The following is a 25,417-nucleotide window of genomic DNA, read 5'->3' as shown; positions in this document are numbered from 1 at the left end:
GTTCTTTTTAAAGACTCCTCCATTATCTTCAGAAACAGGACCCTGGGGAGCCAGTCGCGATGGACCCAAGACTTGTCTAAGCAAGTCTGAGTTCAACAAAGTACACAGCTTAGATCCAAATTGAAGTTCCCAGCACAAAATCTGCTTAAAATCCAGTTAATGTTTTTAAGATGCTAAGTTTCAGAGAAACCCAACCTTTAAAAAATGAAATACGATTGGGAAACATGACAAACAGGAAGAGGAGGCTCCACCACAGAGATCACAGAACTGAATGGTAAACAGTCAGGCTGGAGAAAAGCTGAGGAGGAGCTTTCTTTAACAAAAATAGCTTTGATAGCATTAAATGCTCGAACTCAATTTGCCAGGTTAAAAGAGCCAATTTATGCAAGTTCTGTGAATTAAAGAGGAAGATAAGCAAAGCTAAATATGAAGTTTTAACTATGACAGTTTACAATTTAAATTATGAAAATACTTTTGTTTTCTTTTATAAAGATTTAGGTGAGGGGCTTAGTCTTACTTTTACTTTAGCTGGTTAAAAAGGTTAGTACTAAATTTGAGTTCTAATTATAGCAGTAACAACAACTTGAGTCTTCACAAAATATGTGTTTGTATGTTTATTTTTTTCTTTCTAGAAAATGTATATTTACCCAATTACTAAATTTGTACTCATATTTACATTTAACTATTTCACTTTAATGTAAACTTTTAAAGACAAATTTTCATAATACACAAGTAATGATTGATGACAGAGAGATGATAGGTAAAGAGACGGACAGACGGATTGATCTATATCATTGATAGATTAGGTAGATGGGACAGAAACTTGTCAGGTTTTGATGACTCTTTCAATATAGCAGATAAAAGAGTAAAAGGAACTGAAGATGCGTTCCAGGTTCTCTAGTAGCTGGACAAAGATTCAAATACATCAAAGGAAGAACAGCATACATACTATCTGCTAAGGAGCCTGAAATACCCAGGAGATGGTTGAAAAAGTGGAGTGTAGAGCCTGGAGAAGAGCTCTAATCTGGATACTTAATTTTCTTTTCAGCAGCAACATGAAAAAAATAATTTGACATAAGAATGAAAGCACTGACAGAGAAAGTATCTGTTCTTCCTGGACTTGGAAATAAGGAGACTAAAAACAATTCAAGGACAAAGTTTCCATAAATGCCAGTACTAAAGGAAAAACAGTATAGGACAACAGGTAAAAAGTCTTCTGTGGAGCCAGGAAAAGAGTGTGTACAAAATAATGAGACCTGAGTGTTCAAGGAAGCAGAGAGTTGCAGTGAGAAAACGCTAAAACGTTTGAACAGTCACAAGGTTATTTGTGGCCTTAGGAGGAGCGGTCTCAGTAGTGTGGTGGAACAGAAGGCACCCCTTCGAGAAAAAAGGAAGAAGACAAATACGGAAACCTCTCTGTAAGTTCCAGAGCACTTGAAAGGAAAGTTAAAAGCCAGAGGAGGCTTGTGTTTTACTTTGTGGGTGGAAATCTGGCCTTCTAGACAGCGGACCAAAGGAGCTGAGAAAGGCAACCAACTATTCTGCCAGACAAGAGCCTGCAGAGAACACCCCATACTGTACTTAAGGCTGCTGAGGGTTTCTTCTCTCTGGACCCTTCAAGGTTACACAGAGGAGCTAAGAGAATCCATCAATGAGACGTGGGCTTGGAGTAGCTGTGAGAAGGCCACAAAAGGCAAAGTCCATGAGAACAGACTCTACAGGGAGCCACTGATTTACCAAGTACCAGGTCGCGCTGTCCAAAGAGGCTGCTGATCTAGCTCTAACCCAGCCATCTAAGGCCTAAGGTAATACAGTGTAGTACACCCTGCATTCAAAACCAGCATTACCAGAGAATAGCAGACTGCCTGCCAATACTCTGATTCTCTTAAGAAAATAAAAGAGGAAAGACTGCTTCATAAGAAATGTTTAAAATTTCCCTTCTTGAGAGTAAATCTTTGATTTGAATAAGGGAGTATAACGTTAATTTAAATGATCGTTTATTCAAAAGATGATTCTGCTATCCTGAGCAGTGAGTCCAAGCTACTTCAAAGATCCAAAGAGCCCAGGAAAGGGGTTTCAGAGGAGACAATCACCCACACAAGGCAGCCAAAGACCTATTTCATCTACTTACTTAGGATCACACTCGGGCCTCTGCAGAACGATGCCATTTGGTCACATTTCTAAAGCTCTTTCATTTGATGACTTGGCTTCTTGTTTGTTTATAGCTTGTTGTTGATTCTTACCTTAGCAGTGTGATTTGTTATATTGTGTCAGATGCGTCCTTCTCTGCATGGAAGAAGAAAATTAACTGTGAAGACTTCCCCTGACATCACATCTAAATCATGCAGGACTGTTTCCAAACATTCCAAATGAGACAAACTATTAAGTAAATGTTGTACACAAGAGGATTTAGGAAATTTACACATGGCTTCTAAACTATGGCAGTATAAACTATTTATGTGAACTTGTGCCTTTTTTGAGATGACAGTATAATCCCTAAAGCAGCTGATACGTGGTACAGTTGACCAATCTTGTACCTGATGGATAGTTGACATTAGATCACGCTAATTAAATCTGAATTCCAGTCTTCTCCTAGAAGGAAGCAGGAGACATAATTCTACCAGCAGAATTGAAAATGAGAACATTTGAGAGAACACATTGTATTTTGAGTTAGGAATGTCAAAAAAGGTGATGGTAAATTTTGTCTTATATGGTATTGGCTCTCTTGCCCACAGTTTAAAAGGAATGTTACAGAAAGTGTTCAGACTGGTTTTTCAGAAGGTTTCAACCCACCAGTTTTGTCTTAGATGTCTTTGTTCTGACTTTACTGGAATTAACCTTTGTTTATTTCCCTGCTTATTTATTTTACAATTTCACTTTTGCAAGACTTTCAGCCCTGGATTCTCCTGTCTATTCCCAAGTTGTTTTCTACATTCTCCCCTCCCCACCATATTCACCCTAAACTTCTGATATTTGACAGTGTACAACAAGAGACCCAGCCTTGGGAAGACACATTATCTAAGAACAGGCTCACAGCTCACACTAACAGGGTCACTTTTATAGCACTGGACTAAACAACTTCAATCAGACACTTATCTAGACTTCAGACAGAAGTTCTAGAAAGAGAAAACCATATTCTGTGCCAGCTCCAAAATAAATAAAATGTCAACTGGGATAGGCAACTCTTTAAAATTGTACTGACACATTTAAGTATTATTTTTCTCTTCCTGACCTTTAAATGTTCCCTGAGTTATGTCCTTAGCTATTTTTTTTTCTTTACTTGCATTCACTCAACTGATTTTATTAAATCTCAAGGATAGAAGCTTATTAATTCACTGTTGACTTTCAAATTTATATCTATAGCCTAATCCCCTCTTTGGAACTCCTATCTCCTGCATATGTCCTGCATCTTAACATGTTCATTTGAAGATCTGTAAATGTTTCAATAGTGAAACGTCTTTGTCTATGCTTGAACTCTTGATTTCCTGTCTAAAATATACTCTCTTCTTAGGCTTGCCAAGCTCAGTGGGTGACAGCACAGTAGACATATTGGAAAGAAAGAAGGAAGGAAAAAGGGAGGAGAAGAGAAAGGAGGAAAGGTAACTGGTTAATAGGAGAATAATGTGATCCTGGGAAGTATGTAAGCAGAAATAAATATTCTTAAATACAAAAAAGCTTCACAGGGATTGCTTACGCTTTATATATTGATCTAGATTTTTTAAATGAGGGACAGACATCATAAAGGATGAATACACTTTTGCACATGAGCTATAGGTTTAATAAATACTATTTAAAATGTTTCTATGATGTAAATATATAGTCAAGCTGATTGATATTCTATAGAGGTCAAAAAATTACACTGAAAACACTTCCACTTATTTTTCGAAACCTGATCACTGAGACACAGGTATTGAGAGAAGCCCAGACAAGTGATATATGCTTGCTTATTCGATGGCAGATCTTTAAACCAAATATGATAAGTCAGTATTTCAAATGTAGTTAAAAGGAGTGCTAAAAAGAAGAGCGCCTCGGAAGTCCTCCCAACACCTTTCCTTTACCTCTGTCTTCATCTGTGCATAACCATCACTCAATGCATATTACACCCACGGACTTAGCTCCTTGGATGATCACCAACATCTGGCTGTGATTAGCATTTCTCCTCCTAGTACATTAATACAAAAATGGAATATCCCCAGTTCTCCTCCTGCACCACAGTCAAGCCCACAAATGCTTATCACGTACCCCTCTGGAGCTAGGGCTTATGCTGTGCTCTGCAAAACACTTCTCTCTCTTCATCTTTTACTGAAAGTTGGAACTCTGTATTGTTTTTCTTATTATTTTTCATTAAATCTTAACTAAAACTTTACACAGCATGAGCCTTATCAAAGACTACATCTTTCATGAAAGAATAAATTATTTGAGAGCATAATTAAAGCTCAAAAACAGTGTCTCACTCACTTCCTCTGATTCCAGCAACTTTTTTTTTTCTTTCTTTTTTGCTCCGTCGTGAAGTCAGTGTGCAAGCTGATTTCAGCGATCTCACCAGATACCACAGACTAATGGCTGTGGGACTGCTGCCAGTTGCCCTGTAGACATGTTCTTCCCATTGGCTTATCTTTACTGATTATCCTGTTCTTAATATCATTGTGCAAAGAAACTGAAGATTACGAAACAAGGTTTTCCAATATGTTGCTGTGTTTAAACATGTGATAAATTAACAAGGGGATAGTGTAATGAAAGCATTTGCATTTAATTTTCATTCAAGGCACAAAGCTAACACAGCACCAGAAAAAAAAAAATGTGCTTTGGTTTATTCTCAAGAGTTTGGGTGAGCACAAAACCAAATAAAACTGAATCACCACATGGCATGATTTATTAAATCTGGACAATGGAACTCAGTAACACCCTACATAGCAAATCCCTTTCAAATTGTCAGAGCATGAATGCATGATTTCCAAAAATCTAACTACTAAATTGAAAAAATATTTTATATGGTAAGGTCAAATTTTCAAATGCAAATTACAAAATACTGATATATATTATCTTTAAGAAAAAAATCCCCTAAAAAAAAAAAAAAAAAGCTAGTGAGAGTTACCCAAGAAAAGGTACTTAGAAATGCTGAGACAAGGCTTTTCACTCAATTATCTTGGTCAAGCCATATATTTTGTAGAATTTTGTCATTTTTAAGCATATTTAAATAAAATAGAATCATATTTCTGTTCGCCTAGTCAAATGAGAAGTTTTCTGAGATGACACTTCAAAAAGTACACTTAACCTTTTAAAGAGATTTTAAAAGAAATAGAAGAGTAAAATAGTTTTGGAAAACTCAACTGGAAAATGAGTATTTCTGTAGATATTCACTCTAGGATAGTCAGTATAGGATTTGTTGGATAGATATCAGTGCTTTAATAGAACCAGGCCCAGGTCCAAGAAAGAAATTTAAATCTTAAATATGAAACAGTCCTTTGTTTTGCTTTTCTCATTCTTTGCAAAGCTAATTTTGTGGCTTTAAAAATATTTACGCAAGAGATACTGCCCCGAAGAACTACAACCAAGAAGTTGCCAACTTGACATTATTTGAGAGATGGCCAAAAAGAGCCATACAAAAGGAGTGTCGCCCATCTCTCCTTAATGTCTGAGATGTCAACATTTATAATTCAGCCAGTTGTGCTGACGGTTGACATCCATCTCCCTGAGGTAAACTTTTGAGGAGGGGATGGCAGAGAGGAGATTTCTCCATTTTATTCACAAAGATATTCTGAGGCTTTCAAATGGTTTGATGAAACCAAGCCACATCATACCTGTAGAAAATGTTTCCAAACTAAGAGGAAAGGTGATTTCTTGAGAAGGCCTTGAATGAAGTCAAAGTATTATTGGCTGCTAAGGTTTTGAGGAAAAGGGAGAGAAGGACGTATCCCCACATCCTAAATGTCCTGGAATCCAGAGAAAGGAAAGTTAGGATGCCCTTCAGGGACTAATGCATCTAAATACTCGGGAATGTTTAAAAATAATTGAATCAGACATTCTCTTTCAATAAAACTCAAGACATTTCTCCATCTTAAGATTGTCTCTCATTCTCCAGATTTTTGGTGATTTCTTAGAATTTCAAAGAGTTCTAAAACAAATCTTGAAGGCTGCTGGAACATCTTTAGATATGAATTCTTAAAGCATGAATATGTGAATTCATCTAAAGCAGTTCATTGTTTCTCTTCTTAACCTATAATGGACTATAGTTTCTCCTTGTTTCTTAACCAAGGCTTTCCTATTTTAAGATTATTGTTCATGTAGAGAAAATGGAAGCAAAATAGGAATTGATTGACTTTGCTTCTTTTGTTATGTAAGTACTCCATTAGTACAATCAGCTGTGCTTAACCTGAGAGGGGAACAGGAGTTTTGTTTAAAAGAAGTAATTGGGTAATTCAAGTACCTGTACATACACATTTGATTTTTAAATTCCATACAATAAGGAAATAAAAAAGGGTTTGGTGGCTCCGGTTTTCATTTAATCTGAAGAAACACTTTATATAAAATTCATATTATCTCTAAAATTTGGATTAATTTGGTTGTTGCTCTGTTCACTAGGAACCTGGCCACCTACAAATAATAGTTTTCAAAACTGTCCTGATGGCTCTAAATTCCCACATGTTATTATCAAAAAGTCTCATGAAATTATTTTATGTAAAAGAATGTGCTGGTGTTACTTCTTGCTATCCCTATTCTTTTCCTCAAGAAAAAGAAAGATGAAAACTTAAAATGATAGGAAGGTAAGTTCCAGCATTCCACAGCACCATGGAATAATGATAGTTTACATAACTTGCTATATAGTTTATGAAGATCTAGAAGAGCTCAAAGCCTCTCAACATAAAGATATAAGGAGAAGGAAATACTAATTACCCTGACTTAATCAGTACATATTGCATGCATGTGTTGAAATATCACACTGTATCCTATTAATATTCAGGACTACTACATATAAGTCAAAAACTAAAAGAAGTGATAGGATTAAATAATGAAGTTAATGGGTGGTAATAGATTTATTTATTCTTGGAATAAGTACAAGTTAAATAGAACACTTCCCTTATGAGGCAATAGTTACTCAACCAATCACTTCATCATTTTTCTTTTATCAGCAGAAAAATAAATAAAAAGAATGATAGAATGATGGCTTTCCCCTTCACCCAAGGAGACATTTTATTTACTCTGTCTCTCCAGGGTGTTCACTGTTCCCTGCAACATCTGATAAGGCACACAAGGGATCGGAAAACTTCATTCCAATAGTTTCCTGTTGAGCTTGAAAGTGTTTTGCAGACCCTTGCAAGATGAAAATCTCAGCTGCAGCAGCAGAAGAAGAACATCTCTCTCTACGCCAAATTCTACCTCTGCCAGGACAGTAATTTTAGAGAAGATACTGAGTTAGAAATCTGAGATAGATTTTGTTTCTTGATTGATGAGATTATCTGTGAAGATAAATTCATTTGCTTCCTACATCTGCTTTTTACATTTTTATTAGAACTAGTTTCTCTTTTGGCCCCCTAAATTGTAGATCTTGTTAAATTTGATTCATTAACAATTTTCCAAAAACATCAACCATAATAGACTATTGTTATTTATTATGCATATAATAAATATATTCTTAAAAAATATAGCTAGAGTTTTGGAAGCAGGTTTGTCTTGAACACCTACTCCTTGGAGTGGGAGACAAAAAAAGTACAGAGACAATAAAACACTCTTGATACCCGACAGTATCAAGAACACTGCTAATTGTGCTGTCTACTTGTAACTGAATTGTTTTCTGACATTCAATTTTATTACTTGAAAAGTGATTTATACTATAAGTTTCAGATTATTGTGGTGAATTAAATAACAAATGAAAAGATTCTGCCATATGCTACACATTTAATCACAAGTAGCAGTAGTTATTACAATAAAAGTAACAAAGCCTTTATTATTTTACCCCAGACATTTGCTACATGGTTGCATGTACAGCATTTCCTCCAAAACACATATGCCAATGTACTAATGGTCCTCTCAGAGAACACTTTAGGAATGACAATGGGCTCAAGGTGAGAAAAGAGAGTTGTCTCCAGAATAACCAGAGATGAAACAAGCTTGAGACTCATTATTAGTCCATTTTCATTCCTGTAACAAAATACTTCAGGCTGGATACTTTATGAAGAAAAAGAATTAGCTCACAGTTGTGGAAGCTAAAAAATTCAGAATCAGGTAGCTCCATCTGTCCAGTCTCTGGGCATGACCCACTTGGTTGCATCACAACATGGATGAAAATCAGAAAGAAAAATGTATATAAAAGAGACAAAGTTTATAGCAAGCCACTTTCACAAGAAACAACTAAAGTTTTGCAAAAACTATCTTAATTCCCCCACAAGGACAAAGCACCCAATTACCTAATCGTCTTCCACTAGTGTTATGGTTTGTATCCAGATGTCCTCCAAAAACTTCATGCAGTGATGGAGGCAGCTGAATCTAGAGTTTGTAGATTAATTCATTGTCTAGTGCTGGGATTGTGGGTGTGAGTGCTACACCCAGCTAGGGTGGGTAGCCTATATACCACATAAGGGACAGAAGGAGTCTTCTCTTGAGCTCTTTCCTTTTTGTTCTTTTGGATGCCATGAACTATTGCCCTCTGCCATGTGCCGTTCTACCTTGGAGCCAGCCAAATATGGACTGAAATCTCCACAGACTGTGAACTAAATAGACCTTTCCTTCCTTATTTGGTCATTGGGCATTTTGTCTTAGCAATGATCAACACAAGTAGGCTCAACACAACTAGGCCTAATCTCTTGATGACCCTATCACTTTTCAACATTGCAACACTGAGAACCAAGTTTTCTGGACATGAACCTTGGGGGATATATTTAAACCGTATCCAAACCAGAGCACTCTCTAACAAATCACAGCAATGAGAGGAGCCTCTTTTCCATATAAATGAAGCTACTGAAAAGTCCACAAGATATTTATGATTGGAAGACAATAAGTGTCTTCAAATACATAAGTGAAATCATTCAGGTGGCTATAACAAAACTATCAGAATGGGGTCACTAGGAACCTTAGAAAAAATTATAATGAAAGAGGGGTCCTAGGCAAAGACAGCAAGGAATCAATGTGAGGCCATCCTAAGGACACAACAGCAGTAAGTTTCAGTATCGAGTTGGATCTCATGAAGGTAGGGAGATAGCAGTGACCTTGGAAGAAGAGAGAACTGCACAGTGGGCATGATGGTTAATTTTTTTCGGTGAATTTGGTTAGGTCAAACATTATTCTGGATGTTTCTGGATGTGGATGAGATTAACATTTAAATCAGTGGATGCTGGATAAAGCAGATTTCTCCATAATGTCGGTGGATCTCAAGCAATCGGTTGATCTCAAGCTCAAATAGAACAAAAATAGTGACAAACTCTCAGACATCTCACAGAGGTATTCATATCCCAGAGATACCTTTATATTAGCTGTTTATTGTGCCTCTTCCAAACAAGTGGAAACTCTACCAGCAGACAGCCTTCAGACTTGAACTGTAAGATCTGTATTTCCCTATGTCTTGAGCAGACTTTTCTTAACTACAGTCAGATATTTTTATGGATTAAAGCCTGGTGATCAACTTAACATCAGCTGAATTAAATCATCATGGTGCTAAGTGTAGATGCCCCAGCATAAAAAAAGACATGAAGAGGGAGAGTGAGGTGTTGTGGATTCTGCTAAGTGTCATTGTTTGGAGCCATTGGTTGTCCTGGTGGAGCTTGTCATGCTGGCTTCCCCAATATGAATTCTGCCATTATCGCTGGAGGAGCTCAGGATCTTGTTGATGAGAGTGGCCATGTTTCACTTTGGAAGAGCTCTGGTCCTTACACTGAATATTACTTCCTGGCTCTGGAGGGGAAGATGTGTGCTGCTTAATCTCCAGGAGAATGTTGCCATGCTGCTTCCTGACATGTACTCTGTTTTCATCATCAGAGGAACTCAAGACCCCATTGTTGCTGAGGATGGCTGTGGTACTTTTCAGGGTGGAACTGGCCCTTATTTTGAGCATTGCTTCTTGACTTCAGTACAGAACCCTCCACCTTCTAGCATAGACCGTTTATTCCACTAGCCCAGACTTTCAGGCTTTCACCACGGACCTTTGGGCTTTCCCAGCTCAGATCCATAAAACAGACTTGCATGAGCCACTGTCACGGGCTTAGACCTCCAGTTGGATGCATGGGAGGCACTGTCTTGGGTTGTAAGTTTTCAGTTGGACTCATGCAGGACATTGCTGTGGGATCCAGGCCCTCAGCTAAATTTTCCAGGGCTTTAGTGCTGTGGACAGATTTCCTGCACTTTCTTGTGTTTAACTCTGGGTGACCATCATAAAATAATATTATAAATTCTGTGTTCTGTATGTAATTGTTCTCCTTGCAACTCCTGACTACACCAGACATGAACTGCATACTCGGGATTTGACAATGTCTATAATAATATGAACCAACTCTTTAAAATGAATCACTCTCTCTATATATACACTTGCTATTGATCTGTCTTACTGGAGAACCCTAATACAGTCAGGAAAGGTCTTGGGAGAGCCAGGCTCCTGCCATTTGTAGAACAAGGTTGTTGCTGCTGTCACCATGGTTACTATTCATGCTGCTTGAAGAGCTGCTCTTCTTTAGATAGAATTGGCCTAAGTAGATATCAGCTATAACCGTAAAGCAAAAATCTGTACATTTAACTTGTTCCTATTTATTTTCATTAATTATCTCATTTTTCCCTTATAAATCAGAGGTAGGTTGCCATAAAAAGTAAACAAACAATAGGGTCATTAAAATAAGAAATACTATGACCTAATATAGGAAGAGGAAAGAAAAATACCTAGAGGATATTGAGGAAAAATTTATACTAGAATTAATACCTCTGTAGTCAAAGGCAAAAAGGAACTATAAATGGTTTTCATGGCATTTCAGATAACATGCTAATAACAGTCATGTGGCTAGTGTTCACCATTCCCGATTTCTCCTCCTTCCTGAACACACAGAAAGCTACATCTCTTATCCTTATTATGGTTGGACAAGGTTCAGAGACAAGTTTCAGTCAATAAATTTTGAACAGAAATGTGTCACTTCTGAACTGATGCCATACAAGCTCTATCCATGAAACAGATATATTAATTTGGTTCTGTCACAAATCCACTTTGTATAACAAATCAGGCAGACAATCAGCTTTCTATTACTGTCACAAAACACCTGAGGCAAACAACTTACTTTAAAAAGACTCACCTTTTAAGAGGCTTCAGTATATGGACAGCTGTTTCTATTGCTTTTAGGTCTATGGTAAACCATCAGGGTGATGGGATATGTGGCAGAGGAGGCTGCTCACCTTACAGATGCCAGGGAGCAGGGAATGGGGAGAGAAAGCAGCCAGAGAAAAGATAGTTCCCAAGGTTATGACCCCCTTCTTCAACTAGGCTCCATATCCAAGGTCCCATTATCACCTTATAATGCCATCAAATTAAGACTCCATCCATAGACTGACCCATTGAATAAGTAGAGGCCTTATAGTTTGATTGTATTTCAAAAGCTGCGCACCTTAAACTGTTGGGTTGGGCATCAAGCCTTCAACATATGAGCTTTTGGGGGTCCTTTCATATCTAAACCCTAATACTACAGTGGACTTTGTATAAATGACAAATACATTTTGGGCATTTGCCAATAGGATTTCAGAGTTGTCAAGCATCCCCAGCATAAGTTTAGCCTGCTTTGGCTAAAACACTATGTACGATGCTTGACAAAGGACTTCCTTATTGATCACCCCTTTAACCTGAAAAACAGGGTGTTTGTGCTCTTCAAGAACAATAGAAACTTTCTCTAGACGTAAATTCTTGAGAATTTATTTTATTTATCTTTAAGGAAAGAAGTAAAAATTCAATATAGTAAAAAAAATATTCAAAAGTGGATTACACAAAATTGTAGAGGTTTTTTTTTTACATCAAGCTTTAATTAGTAATAATCTAGGCATATTATAGCATTGTAATTCCTCTAGAGGGTTCAATTAATTCCTGGCAGGAAGACATAAGATAGCATTTAGCCAGACATTAGAAATTTGTGACTTGTGGCCCAAATCTGGACTGTAAAGCTATTTTGCTTGGCCTGCTCTATTCTCTTATGTTTTAAACTACTGCCAATATTGAAAACTGCAAGTTATCCACACAAAAATCTTGATCACTTCTGAGCTCTCTTTTGTAAAAAGCCAGTTTTGACAACACTAGGTCCACATTCTCAGGAGGCAGCAAGTCACCTGGGGACCAATACTGTCCCTTTACCTTTGGCAGGTTCTCCAAGCCCCCAGATTACTCTTCCCCACGCCACTCCACTCATTTAGATTATCTGACTGGCCCTTGTGACAATTCACATTATTCTAAATTACAAGGATCTGGAATGTAGAAACCACCACTGGGCCTCAGGTGTTTGGAAATTTAAAGTACTGGGCTCCAGGCCACACATCTTATTTGAAATCTATCACCTCCCTTTTTCCATAGTAGACTTTTGCATCCATCGGGAAACTGAAGGCAGGATTGTCTGAGAAGGATTTGATCCTGTGGTGGTACAGTATTGGAGGCCACAGGTGTCAGGGCAGCATGCTGGGCTTACAGGGGTGAGAAGGAGAAAAGGTCTCAGAGCAGGAATCTTCAGAAAAAAGACTTCTCCAGGAGAAACACACTTCAGTCTCACCCTGTTTTCTGCCTCTGGATCTCTTTCTGCTGCTTCCCAGTGACTCAATTTAGGTAAAAGCCAGAGGTAAGAAAGTCAGTTGATTTTGTGCATAATGGTACTTCCTGGAGCATAAAGCTGGGAACTGAATATTTAGAAGACCCAGAGGGGCCAACTACAGACAGAGAGCACAGCCTTCAGGGAGAAACGTGGGAAAGAAATCATTCTATTTTTGCTAAATGAGAAAATTGCTACTAATGTAGAGAATTAGTCTCTTTCCTAAAAAGAGAATTAGATGGCAAGCTATATTGACTTACTACAGTGCCACAAACTCGGTGGTTAAATAACAGAAACTCACTGACACACAGTTCTGGGAGTAAAAGTCCAAGACTGAGCTGGGTTGGTTTCCTCTGAGGACTGTGAAAGAGAATGTTCCATGCCTCATACTTAGCATCTAGTAATGTGTGGCCACCTTTGGGATTTCTTGTAGCCCCAATCTCCATCTCCACTTTCAAATGCTGTTCTCCTTATGTGTGTGTCTGTCTCTGTGTCAAAATGTCCCCTTTCTAAGGGCACCAGTCATACTGAGTCAGGGTCTGCTCTTATGATATCATCTTAATTTGATTATATGCAGAGGTCTTATTTCCAAATAAGATCATATTGACAGGTGTTAAAGGGTAAGACTTCAATATTTTTTCAGAGACTTAGTCCTTTGACCAATGGTTCTCAGTCACATTGAGAATTGTAAAGTTTATTATGTAGAATAAAAGATTTTCATAAAATTTTATTTTCATTTGTGTTTTCTAATTTTTCCACCTAAACAATAAAATTTGTTCTCAACAATGGCATTGAAATTTATTGTTTTTATGTTTTCCGACTCTGTACATTTAAATGTATACTCAAAAATATTATTTTGATTTTAAAACACTAAGGTAATCATTGTTTTGGTTGGTTTGTGTATAGAAGCTTAACAATAATTCTGAAAAAGATGGCTGCAATATTTATTTCCTTTAAAAGGCATAATTATGTACCCAACAATAAAATGCTTCTATACATATAAATACCATATTGGAAAAAAATAAAGTTTGCTATCTGTCACACAGGACCTAGGTTCTCTGAGAGAATCAGTGGTGAGCTTTTAATATTGAAGAAGTTACACTATCTATTTCTGATGTAATGCTAAAAATAAAAAAAATGTGACTTCAAATAGACTGTAATAAACTCACATTTAAGAAAGATGCAATCATCTTTAAAATCATATATTTCAGGAAACTGGTATTCAGGAGATGTCATGAAATAACTAGCCTCAAATTACAGAGTTGCTTTTAGGAACTACATCCAGATTCCTGTTGAGATGTTGCAGCCAAATTTCTACCTTCATCAGGAAATATTCTGCCAATAATTCTCTCCAAACCACACAGGCAATTGGGCAAGAGCTTACATGAAAAAAATTGTCTGTTTCCATCAACTTACTCTGGAGTGATGAAAAACTTTCCTTGAAATATTTCAGTCATTTTAATTGGCTCTGCCTGCTAGTCTAAGAAATAACATCGGTAGATACCTATTTTCATATCTCAGTGCCATGTTCCTAAGCAAAGCCAGAGACTACTTATTCCCTAGATACTATATTCTTTGGTCAATCTCCATCTTTGGCCCACATTGGGAGATCGTCAGAGCTAGCTCTTAGTCTCCATTCACTTCAATCCTTTGATTATGCCAGGTTCACTTCTTGCTTGGCCCATAACTAGAATTACTCTTTTGGGACATTAAAATCTGGGCCAATGCTTTTATCATTTTTTAAGAATCTAGAATTATTATTGGACTAGGCAAATACTGAACTCCATGGAGATTCTATTGCAATTTTTTTAATTGCTGATGAGAGATTTCACAAAATTTATACATAAACAGCTTCTGGGATTTTCTAAAGATTTAGCCCCAACACTATGGCTATCCATTTATCCTTTCGTGAATAGCTCTGGTACCAGCAGAGCTCAACTAGAATGCTAAGTACATTGCAGAACTGAAACATTGGCTAGAGAAGGTCAACTATGGTGGGCAGTATGGATGGAGAGTTCCAGTGAATCCTGGAGTGGGAGGAAGTGGGGAGATCTGAGGAAGAAGGAAATGGACAGAGTTCCTTTATCAAAACAAGAATCAAGATATGGATTTGAGCTCAGAAATATGACAGAAGTTGTAAGCTGGAAAGCGCAAGGGCAAGATCAGACTGGTATGAAGGAAATACCAAGCTAAGGCAACGGTTGGTAGAGCACGGGCCCTTGCATTCACTCAGGATTGGCCTCAGAGCCCAGGCATAGCAAAGCCTGCAGGAAAGAGGGCATATGGTATCAAACAGGACCCATCAACTCCCAAATTTCACAGAAATTTCCATCTCAGGATTTAGTTGAGTTCTGCTTAGCACCAAGTCTAAAGAAGCTTCTTCTTAGGCTTAAAAAATTACACATATTTATTCATGAACTTGACGAATGTACTGAGTGCCAACTCTCGTGGGTGGCACTCTGCTGCAGATAAACTGATGATGGAGTTAGAAAGTCCTCGGCTAGTGGGAGAAAAGAAAGAGACAGGGACAGAGAGGAAAAGCAAAGGACAGATCAATGCCAGGTAAGTGGCTAAGTTAAGGAAGTTGCAATTTCTTCCAAATGCAGAGGTGTTTAGACAGAGAAGTGTTTTCTTCTGAGTCCATTTGCTTTCATAAGTATCACTTGATCACTGGTTAAAAATAGATGGCAAAAGGGGCCAAAAATAACACTGAGGGGTTCACTTGGCAGGTCATTGCAATAATACTAGTGGAAGGTATTGCCTCCTCCGAGTAGATTTGCTGTGAAGGAATCATGAAAAATAATTCAAAGGTAAAACCAACAAGATTTGCTGAAGGATGGATGGATGGATGAAGCAAGTAGAATAAAAATGAACTAAACTGTTTGGCCTAAGCAATTGGCTGGGTGGTGATGCCACAGCTCAAGATGTAAATTAGGGAAGAAGTAGGTCTTGAGGAAAATTATGATGGATTATACTTGGAGCACATTAACAATGAAATGTTAGACATCCAAGTGGTGCTTGTACACAGGCCAGGAGCAGGACAGGGGCTGAGGCTAACATAAGTCTAACGTTATTTCCTAGTTTTCTTCCCATTTTTATTTTTGCTTTTAAAATTATATTTAATTTATTTATTAGTAAAATAAATATTGCTAAAATATGTAGAGTACAACTTGTAACGTATTTACCAATGCTTTTAAAATACTTTTCAAAGTCTCTTCTCCCAAGGCATCTGAAAATGTGACATGAGAAATCTTTTTATAAAATAATATCAGATAGTAGCGAAGAGGACCACATAATTGCCTCATATTTACAGACTTCTAGTTTAAAAATAAGAAAAGTATAAGAAATAATTAGTACATAATTCTCGTTATAAAAAGCAAAGCCATCGTATATAGTAATTTTTACTTGGATTGGAGTCAGTTTCACTTTAATACAAAGACTTACTGCCAAAATTAGACAATGAGGGTAAACAGCAGAAAATAAACATTTGAAAACAATTTGGGATATGCCCTATGCATTTAAGATAAATACATAGTTCATGCTGAACTCTTAATCTTTGCAAAGGTGCCTCTACATGTAAACCCAGATCTGATAAAATATATATGTCCCATTTCATATGATAAATATTCATACAAATGTCAAGGAGGCTACAGGAGAAATTACATCATTCTTTTTCCCTTTCTCTCCTCATGAGACTTTTCTCTAATTGACCACGTAGAGATAAGAGTGGCCTGGCTGAAACATGTTACCCAATTGTCCAGCACTGATTTCACTTCTCTGGCTGAGAGACAGCTGCCCTGTTCCTCGCTCCGTCTGTTTATTGACTGCTTCTAAAAAATAAGTACAGTGCCCTAGATAACAGAGCAGCTTTCAAAACCCAGATGTAGAAAGTGATACTGTTTCTACTGGTCAGCAGTTACTTAAATAAGAAAACTAGAAAGCCCCCTTGAGCTGGCAAGGAACAGTTTTGCAGTGTTTGAATAAGTTCGAAAGGGTATGAAAAACCTTGGCTGTGTGAAATGCCCACGCTGAATCACTTATCAGTCATCACAGAGAGCTTGAATTATTTAACTTGTCCCACACTTGACTTCAAGGGAGTTCTCTCCTCACTTTATCATCTATCACAAGATGCAGCCCCTGCGTCTACATATTAGGATCATATATTTACTATTATCTCTATGCAGCTAAGAAGACATTATTTCTTTTTTCTTAATAAAGAAAACAAAGAATCTTCAGGATAACATATTCATGCATACTTCTCTTTTGCTAAAAAAAAGTTTCATGTTGTTTACAATTAATTTGGGAAAAATAATTTCTGATGAACATGTATTTTTAGATCTAAAACTAATATTAAGAATTCCTGTTTTGGTAGTTTCTAAATTACTTAAAGGGTCACTATTTGTTAAGCAGAAAGCCCCAAACTCAAAGTCTTATTCTAATATTACTTTTTTTTGCATTTTCTAAATATTGAATCATAGTTTCAGAGTATGATATGTAAAGCAGTTAAAGAGATTTCCCTATTGTGGTAGTCAGGGTAAAATCATCTGGCAGCTCAGAGATTTAGCCCCTCTCTGGAATTTGGAGTGGCCTGAGCCCTTGAATGGCATGGATAGCTTCTCTGCTTACAGAACTTCTATTGAGTGCTATTATATCTGTGGTATCAGGGTTGAAAATAATATGGAAAATGGAGCCAGGGTAGTTGATGGCACCTATTTCTACTGTACTTTCTTCTTTAACCACCCACATCTTTCTTTCCTTCTCACACCAGTCTCCTCTTGAATAATCTCATTTTCTCCTGATGACATCGATTCCCAAATGTATATCTCTAGATCTTTTTTCTGTGCTTTTTGGGTTGACATTCAATTTCACCAAAAAGGAACTCCTCTATTCCTCTCAAGCACTTCAATTCATATAGGCCTTAAAATAGTACAACATATCAATCCAAAGAGAAATATGAGAGCCATTCAGACTCCATCCTTCATTGTCTGGTGCCAGGATTGGGATTGTGAATGCTAAACAACGCTAGGGCTGTAACCTGTGTACAATACAAGGAAGGAAAAGAGGCTCTCTCTCCCTTTTGGCTCCTGTTCCTTTAGCTATCTTCTATGGCCTTGAAGTGTTTCCCCACTCTGCCATGTGCCACCCTGCCTGGAGCCACAGGATTGCCCACTGCAACCTCCACAAACTGTGAGCTAAATCAGCATTGCCTCCTTTAACTTTGGGGGTTGGGTGTTTGTCCCAGCCATGAGACAAAAGCATCTAAGACACTTATCTTCTCACCACACAATGATATGTGATAGTAAGTGAATTTCTTGCCTAATCCAATCACTTAATGTTTAATAAATACTACCTTCTCTTTTTAATGTACTTTTTATTGCAATGTTTTTAGTTTTTAACTCCTCCAAATAAATTCAAAACCTCTGAGGGAAAAGCAAATGCCTTTTGGGTTTTTCCTATCATAGAGGAGGAAATATCTTTCCCCACTTCTGCTTATACAGTTTATGTAGTAATTAATTTAAAATGCTTGTTTATTCTCTCTTTCTCCTCTCCCTCCCCTCCTCCCTCCCAACAGATTCAGGCTAAAGGAAAGCTCGAGGCTAAGAGACTCACAAAAAAGAAAGCATTGGTTATTTGGAATCTGTACTCCAAACATAGCTACAGGGCTACATGGCATCGAATATTTTTGTACTCACAATTCATAATCTACACTCAATAAAAGAAGATATGATATGATTTTTGATAAGAAACTATACTTCCACATATTAAGTCTAAAGTTATAATAATGAAAATCCTTTGGACAAAAATGGAAGTTCTTCATTAGTTTATTCAGATGAATCTTTTCATTGAAAGTGACACAGGGTTTCACTTGTCCCAAAAGACACTGATCAGTTCTTATGGGGTCATAGGATGCTTTATGTCTTTCATGACAACAGGAAAGATGTTCTCAGCTGAGGGAGTAGCTCAGTGATCCAGCACTTGTCTAGTATGTGCAAAGTCTTGGGTTTAATCCCAGTACCAAAAGGAGGGGCAGGGAAGAGGTTGTGTTCCTCCTGTAATAGCATCATTGGTCTCTAAAACCACTTAGAAAATAAAAGACGGTGAAAAGTTGGAGCAGCATCTCAGTACTAATTAAAACCCAAACTTGGGCACAGCCATAGGAAAAAGAAAATGAGAGGCAAATCATCACATTTGCTTTCTTTCTATGGACCAACCAATTCCTTGCATAGCTGTAGAACTTCTAGTTCAAGGTGTGATGAAGGTTATACTGCAGAGAATGGAGAGGCTTCTTTGATATCCCTGACAAATGACACAGTATGCTTCTTGTGAATACTCCCAGTGACAGCAAACACTACCAAGTAAGTCAGCAAATTTCATTGCTGAACAGCTAAATCCTAGGCTGTGATGCTGATGCAAAAGATAATTTAAAACATAATACAAAACAGAATTTTGTGAATTCTCTCTTAAAGTAAGACAAAATAATTCTGTCTCAGCTACAGCTCTACAAATGCCCTTCAAATATCTTCAAATATTTAATGTGGTAACAGTCATTCTCACATTAAAGACAGCCTGCTCATCTTTTTTGCCTCCTGCTCTCACTGTTTTATATACTCATTTATAATGTTAATTTTTCAGTGGTATTACAGTGTGGGGAACACTAAGCCTATGTATTATCACTTTGAGACCGTAGAATTGATTAATACCTTTTAAAGTAGTTCTCAGAAACGCTCAGCCTTTTATTTCTTCATCTTTTTTTACTGTTTGCAAAGGAAAAATAAAACATATCATGGAGTGGCAAAGGTGCAGAGACACTGTCGCCCTCTTTCTGAGATTTTCCCTGGCTTATTACTGACTCTGATCTATTGAAAAACAGTTTGACATGAGGTTGATGTAGGGGAAGAAATGTGGGTCTCCTGAAAAATGAACACCTGAATTTGTTACACCCTGATATTCTCTAAAGAGAACAGAAAAGCTGATGAATCTCTGAGGGTAAGCCTCACCATCTCTAGAGGCAAAAGGGTTAAATGTATTCACAGCCATTGTGTTGGTTTAGACATAGCAATATGGAAGTTTCATGGACTTTCAACCTCTGTAGACAATGGAAGGTATTTGTTCAGTTAACTTTTCCAAAAACGACTTCCTGCCAAGCAGTAGGCTGCAACACTCACACACAGTAGTCTGCACTTCCCACACAAGCCACAGACAAGTCCTGATTTCCGTGGACTATTTCGGAGGCGTGCCATTACATTACTTTGGCAAAAAGGAATGGGAAGGAGGAGGGGAACACTGCCTCCAGTCCTCTTACAATTTATTTTTAACACCCCTGAGAAGGTTTTGAGTTATTAATGTAATGAGGCTAGATTCAAAAACCAAAAAAGAACCACAGGGCAGCAAAGACTCGCCACAGAAGGCGTGATGGCTGATTCCTTAAGATACTAACAGCTGTTTCAGTGTCACATGAGGGGTTTCTCATCAGCATGCATTTAATTTAGGGAAGTCCTGATAAAAAGCAAATGTGTAATGTGGATAAAGTAGCTTCTCCCTTGATACTGGTTTTCACAGTCTATGTGTTTCATAACTCTCTGTAGTCTATCCACTGAATTTTATATCTTCCATACATTTTGGGAGGTTGGAAATATTTACAATCCTTCACCCTGTTATTATTCTTGGTTCATTTTTATTAAAAAAAAACAGATTTGATCACATAACTTTAATTGAGGACAGGTACCGATTGCTAGAACACTCAAGGAACAACTTGAGCTAGTATGGTATCATTCAAGGCCAAGACATACCAAATTCTATCAGACAGACAGTATATTCAGAGCTATATGACAACTCCTCTCCATTCACATGAACCCCAGGGCCAACCGCGTGAGTGTTGTCCTGAGGCTCACTACCTGGAGACAGGGATAAGGAAAACAGTAACCACTTGGAATAGGCTGCAATCCCAAACCAGGACACATGTGTACTAGATTTGCTGGCATGACCTACAATAACCTTTCTTCACTTGGAGCTTATTAAAGGTTCATGCATATGGCCTGCATCTCATACATCCAATCATTTCAAAGTGAATTTCAAGAAAGGACATGCGCAGTAAACACAGCTGAAAGGAATCTGCACTTTGTCAGTCACGTGGTCAATAACGCTCTGGAAGCCCCAGTGAGCGGCACCTAGACCAGGGGCAACATGTTAAATTCTCAAACTCAGTGCAGTCAGTGCACGTCCCATTTTCCTTTCCCCTGGTGCCAGTCTGCTCACTCTGAATATACCATCACCTAATTAAACTTCACTAAGTTTGCTCCTTTTTCCTGAGCGTTGAGTGCGGTGTCCCATTCTTTGTTCGATGTGCACAAGAACCTAGGAACCTGTCCAGAACCCATCACCCACAGCAACACTGACACTGGGGAAGCTACACAGCCATGCTTTCTGGCTGAATTTCAAAACAAATACATAAAACAATAGGCAGCCATCACTTAGCGCAATGCTGAGAATTCTAGGAAGCATTTTTCAAAATTATTTTTCACAAGTTCTTCCTCTCTTCATCTTGCAAAAGTCCAGCTTGGCAGCCTGCCTAGTGATGAGTTAAGCAGCTACTGTACTAGTCAAGAAAAATCACAAACATAATAATAGTAGTAATAACTACAGTGATCGCACCTCGAATTTATTAACTGCTTGCTAGCAATCAAGCATAATAGTGAGCACTTTAGAAATGGTATCTCATTTTTACCATATTTTCCATCGTGGAAAATAAAAGCAAAGTTTAGAAACGTTAGTTATCTGCTAAAGCAAAACTGTTAGTATACAGTTACAGTATACAGTTAATGGTCAGATCAAGCTCTACCTCACTTCAAATTGCAAGATTCATAATCCCTACGCAATGTTCCTTTTATCCATTCTCCGGCCACACACTGTGCCCAGCAGGAAACCTATCAGGCAAGATAGACCACTTCCTGCTTACAGAAATTTACCTGGAACTGGTTTTAGGATTTGCTGTTCAGCCTCTCTAGTATTCAGTCGCAGTGGGAATATAGAAAAGACAGGTTTGGTGAATGGAGGAAATATATCATCCCAAAGCTCTCTTCTTTCCCTGGGTAAGGAGCATCTTTTCATGATCATCTCAGGTTTGAAGCTACTGGTGACCTTCAGTCTAGAAGTCATTCGTGAAATTACTCCAAAAAACTAAAAACTGAATATCAGTTTTTTCACAAATATCAGACCAGTAGTACTGTTACTGCTGCAAACATCAGAATACCAAGTAGCCTACCAAAGAGAACACTGGCATTCCTTAACAAGGGGGTCATTTTTTAGAATCCTTAAGGTACTTTTATTATAAATGTATAGTTGCAATAAAATAACTCATCAAAACATCTAAAGAAGTAGCACAGCTTAAATCTGTCTTAAAACGCAAGAATAATTAGAAATGGAAATACTTGGCAATACTTTAGCTTGAAACAGGAGATGAAAAAATAAAGCTGCCCAGATTCACGCAGAGACGTATGGAACTGATTCCTACATGGGATTCTCTTACTCACGCTCAATCCCCAACGCTCTCAGCTTCTCACATTTCTCTCCTTGGCCCACTTGCCTTCTGTTTTGAGCCTCCTTCTGCCCACAGAGCCTTATGTCACAGTATATGCTAGGACAAAATTCATGCTTCCTGATCAATTAATAATTTCAATATTATTGAAATAAACAGAAAAAACCTGAAATTTCTATGTCTAGTTCAAAGAATTGTAAGAATTTGTTTTCATTAAGTCAGTCATAGATATTTACTGTGGTTAACTTAGAAAACTTGAAAAAATAAAGTGAAAATCGTCTTCATTTTTAGAAATTGGAGATATCCACTATAAACATTTTCGGCACTTCTTTTTTAACATGTTATGTATCAATAGATTTGGCCACTTAACAAAAGATACTGAGTACCTACTATATGCCAAGCAATTTGTTGAAGTTATAGCAATTAAGAAAATAGACAAAAGTTTCTAACCCAATAGCACTTGCATTCTATTTGGGAAAGATACACTAACAAACTAAAAATTAGTAAGTTATACAGTAGATTGGAAGGTGGCCTATGATATTGGTGAAAACTGTGGTGGGGATGGAGATAGACTCTGTTGGGCTTGAAGAAAGGCTGTCATTTTAAGCAAGATGCCAGTTACTAAAAAAATGTCATTTCCCCCAAATTTTGAAGAGAATGAGGGACATATCTAAATAGGCATCTCACAGAATAATCACAAAAAACATGTAATATAAAAGACAAAATGCCCAAAGCTCAAAATTAAGGGAGAAAAGATTCATTTAGCTCACAGTTTGTTGAGGTTTCAGTCCGTAATCAGCTGGCTCCAAGGCAGGGGAGTGTGGCAGAGGGGCAACAGTTCACAGAAACAGAAGACAGCAAAACCAACAGAAACAAGACTACGGGAAAGCAAGCCTCTTTTCCTCCTTATATTATAAGCAGTTTACCTGCCCTAGGGCAGGTGTGGCACTCACAGAGTCTCTGTGCCCTGCTCTTGCACAGGCTCAGGATGTTTACAAAGTGAGGACCCAGGCTCCCTGATGAGTCACTTAGTTGAACTTTTAAACTCAAGTTGACACAGTGAGCCATATCCTAGAGGGGTAAGGACATGTTCTGTATACCCCAGGGTGTAGACCTGCTGAGTCACTTAAGCTTCTAAACTTCTCAAGTTGACACAATATATCAACCACTACACTGCCTATGTTGTGGGGAATCTGTGGCAGCTTTGTGTCAGGTAGCAGTTCCTGGGGTGGTTTTCTTCTACACATTTTTCATCCTTCCCCAAGACCAGTGTGTTGTGTGCCTGAGACTTGTTCTTCTGCTAACAAAGACAGGAACACAAAAAGGAAAGGCCACAACCTAAGTAAATTTCAAGCACTTATCTACAAAATGGCTATAATGTATCATTTTTCAGCTTCAGTCACATGGCTATATTCAAATGCAGAGAAGCACAAGCACGTGCCTAATTTATAATGGCTCCACTTTATGATGGTCCAAAAGCAATACAAACTCAGTAGAAACTGTGCTTTGAATTTTGATAGTTTTCAGGCTATCCGTGCTCCAGTCAACCTTGTGATCACGGGTAAGCAATCACCTGTGTCTCCCACACAGCTGGTACCCACAATCCCATTTTGCTTTTACTTGACTGCAGTGTTCAATAAGTTATATGAGTAGCCAGTAACTTATTATCAAATAGACTGCGGTAGAAGACTTTGCTCAACTGTGGGCTAATGTAAATATTCGAAGAATGTTTAAGTGGGCTAAGCTAAATTATGGGGTTTAGTAGTTTACATGTATTAAATGCATTTTTGACTTATGATATTTTCCGTATATGAGTCTATCAGAGTTTAACACCATTGTAAACTGAGGATCATCCATATACTTCTCAGTGTGAAGGTTCGCTGTGGAAAGAAAGTGAATTTTTCTTCCAACAACAACAACAAAATGTTCACTTCAGCCCATGATCCGATTCTGGAAGTCCCCCTTAATAAATGTCTTTACATGTGCTGAGTGTTCTCAGCACATGCTGCTGCTGAGTGCCATTTAACAGAAAGGTAGGCTTGTAAAAGATATTACAGTGTGGCCTCATCCACTTACTCCCTTTACTCTGGCACCATGTGACTTCTGATTCTTCTCCAAAGTCAAAATGACCATAAAAAATAAACATTTTTCATCCATTCAAAACACTGTGGCCGTCACAATGATGCAGTTAAAGACACTCCTGAGAGAGGACTTCCAGAAGTGCTTTAGAAAGTGACAAGAAGCCATACATGTTGTATCACACCTATAATTCCATCATTTGGGAGGCTGAGGCAGAAGGATCTCTGTGAGTTCAAGACAAACCTGGGCTGTATAAGCGAGTTCAAGGCCAGCTTGCAATACTGAGATCCTGTCTCCAAAAAAAAAAAAAAAAGAAAGAAAGAAGAAATGAATAACAGCATAAATTTACTTAAAGTGAATTTTGAGGGGCATTAATGGCAATGAGTCTTTTACTGTAATAGTTTTTATGTAAACACTATATTTTTAATATAGTTCATGGATTTAAAGTATACAACAGGATATTTTGAAATAAATGAAGTGATCAGTAGAGTCAGGTGAATTAGCCACTCATCATCTCATACTATCTCTCGTCTCTCTTTTTTTGTGGTATGAATATCTAAACTCTACTCTCTCGGTAAATTTCTAGTATACAATATTATTAATTATGGTCCTCCTTTTGTACATCAGACCTCTAGATTATTCAACCTTTGTGAGTGCAACTTTGTATCCTTCAAACTACATCCACCCCCATTCTCTTCTTCTATGTATTCAATTTTTATTTTGTTTAGATTCCACATATAAATGAAGTCATGCAATATTTTTCTCTCTGTGGCAGACATACTAGCAACAGAAATGAAATAATCACCTTATAAAGATACCCACAGCCCTATATTCATTGTAATAATATTCACATTCCAAAATATGAAAGCAAAGTGTTCGTTGACAAATGAGTGGATAAAGAAATCGTAGTGTATACACAATGGAATATCAATCAGCCCATCTTTCAGAAGAAAATCTAAATTGTTTTGCTAACACGTCTGTTTTTCTAGGTTTAATTATACGTACTTTGAACACATCAGTTTCCATGAGGCCCACAGAATATAATTTACAA

The sequence above is a fragment of the Cavia porcellus genome, unplaced genomic scaffold, assembly GCF_034190915.1.
Source record: "Cavia porcellus strain 051 isolate PalLab524CR breed Dunkin Hartley unplaced genomic scaffold, mCavPor4.1 scaffold_8, whole genome shotgun sequence".
Lineage (NCBI taxonomy): Eukaryota > Metazoa > Chordata > Mammalia > Rodentia > Caviidae > Cavia > Cavia porcellus.
This window is presented reverse-complemented; position numbering follows the sequence as displayed.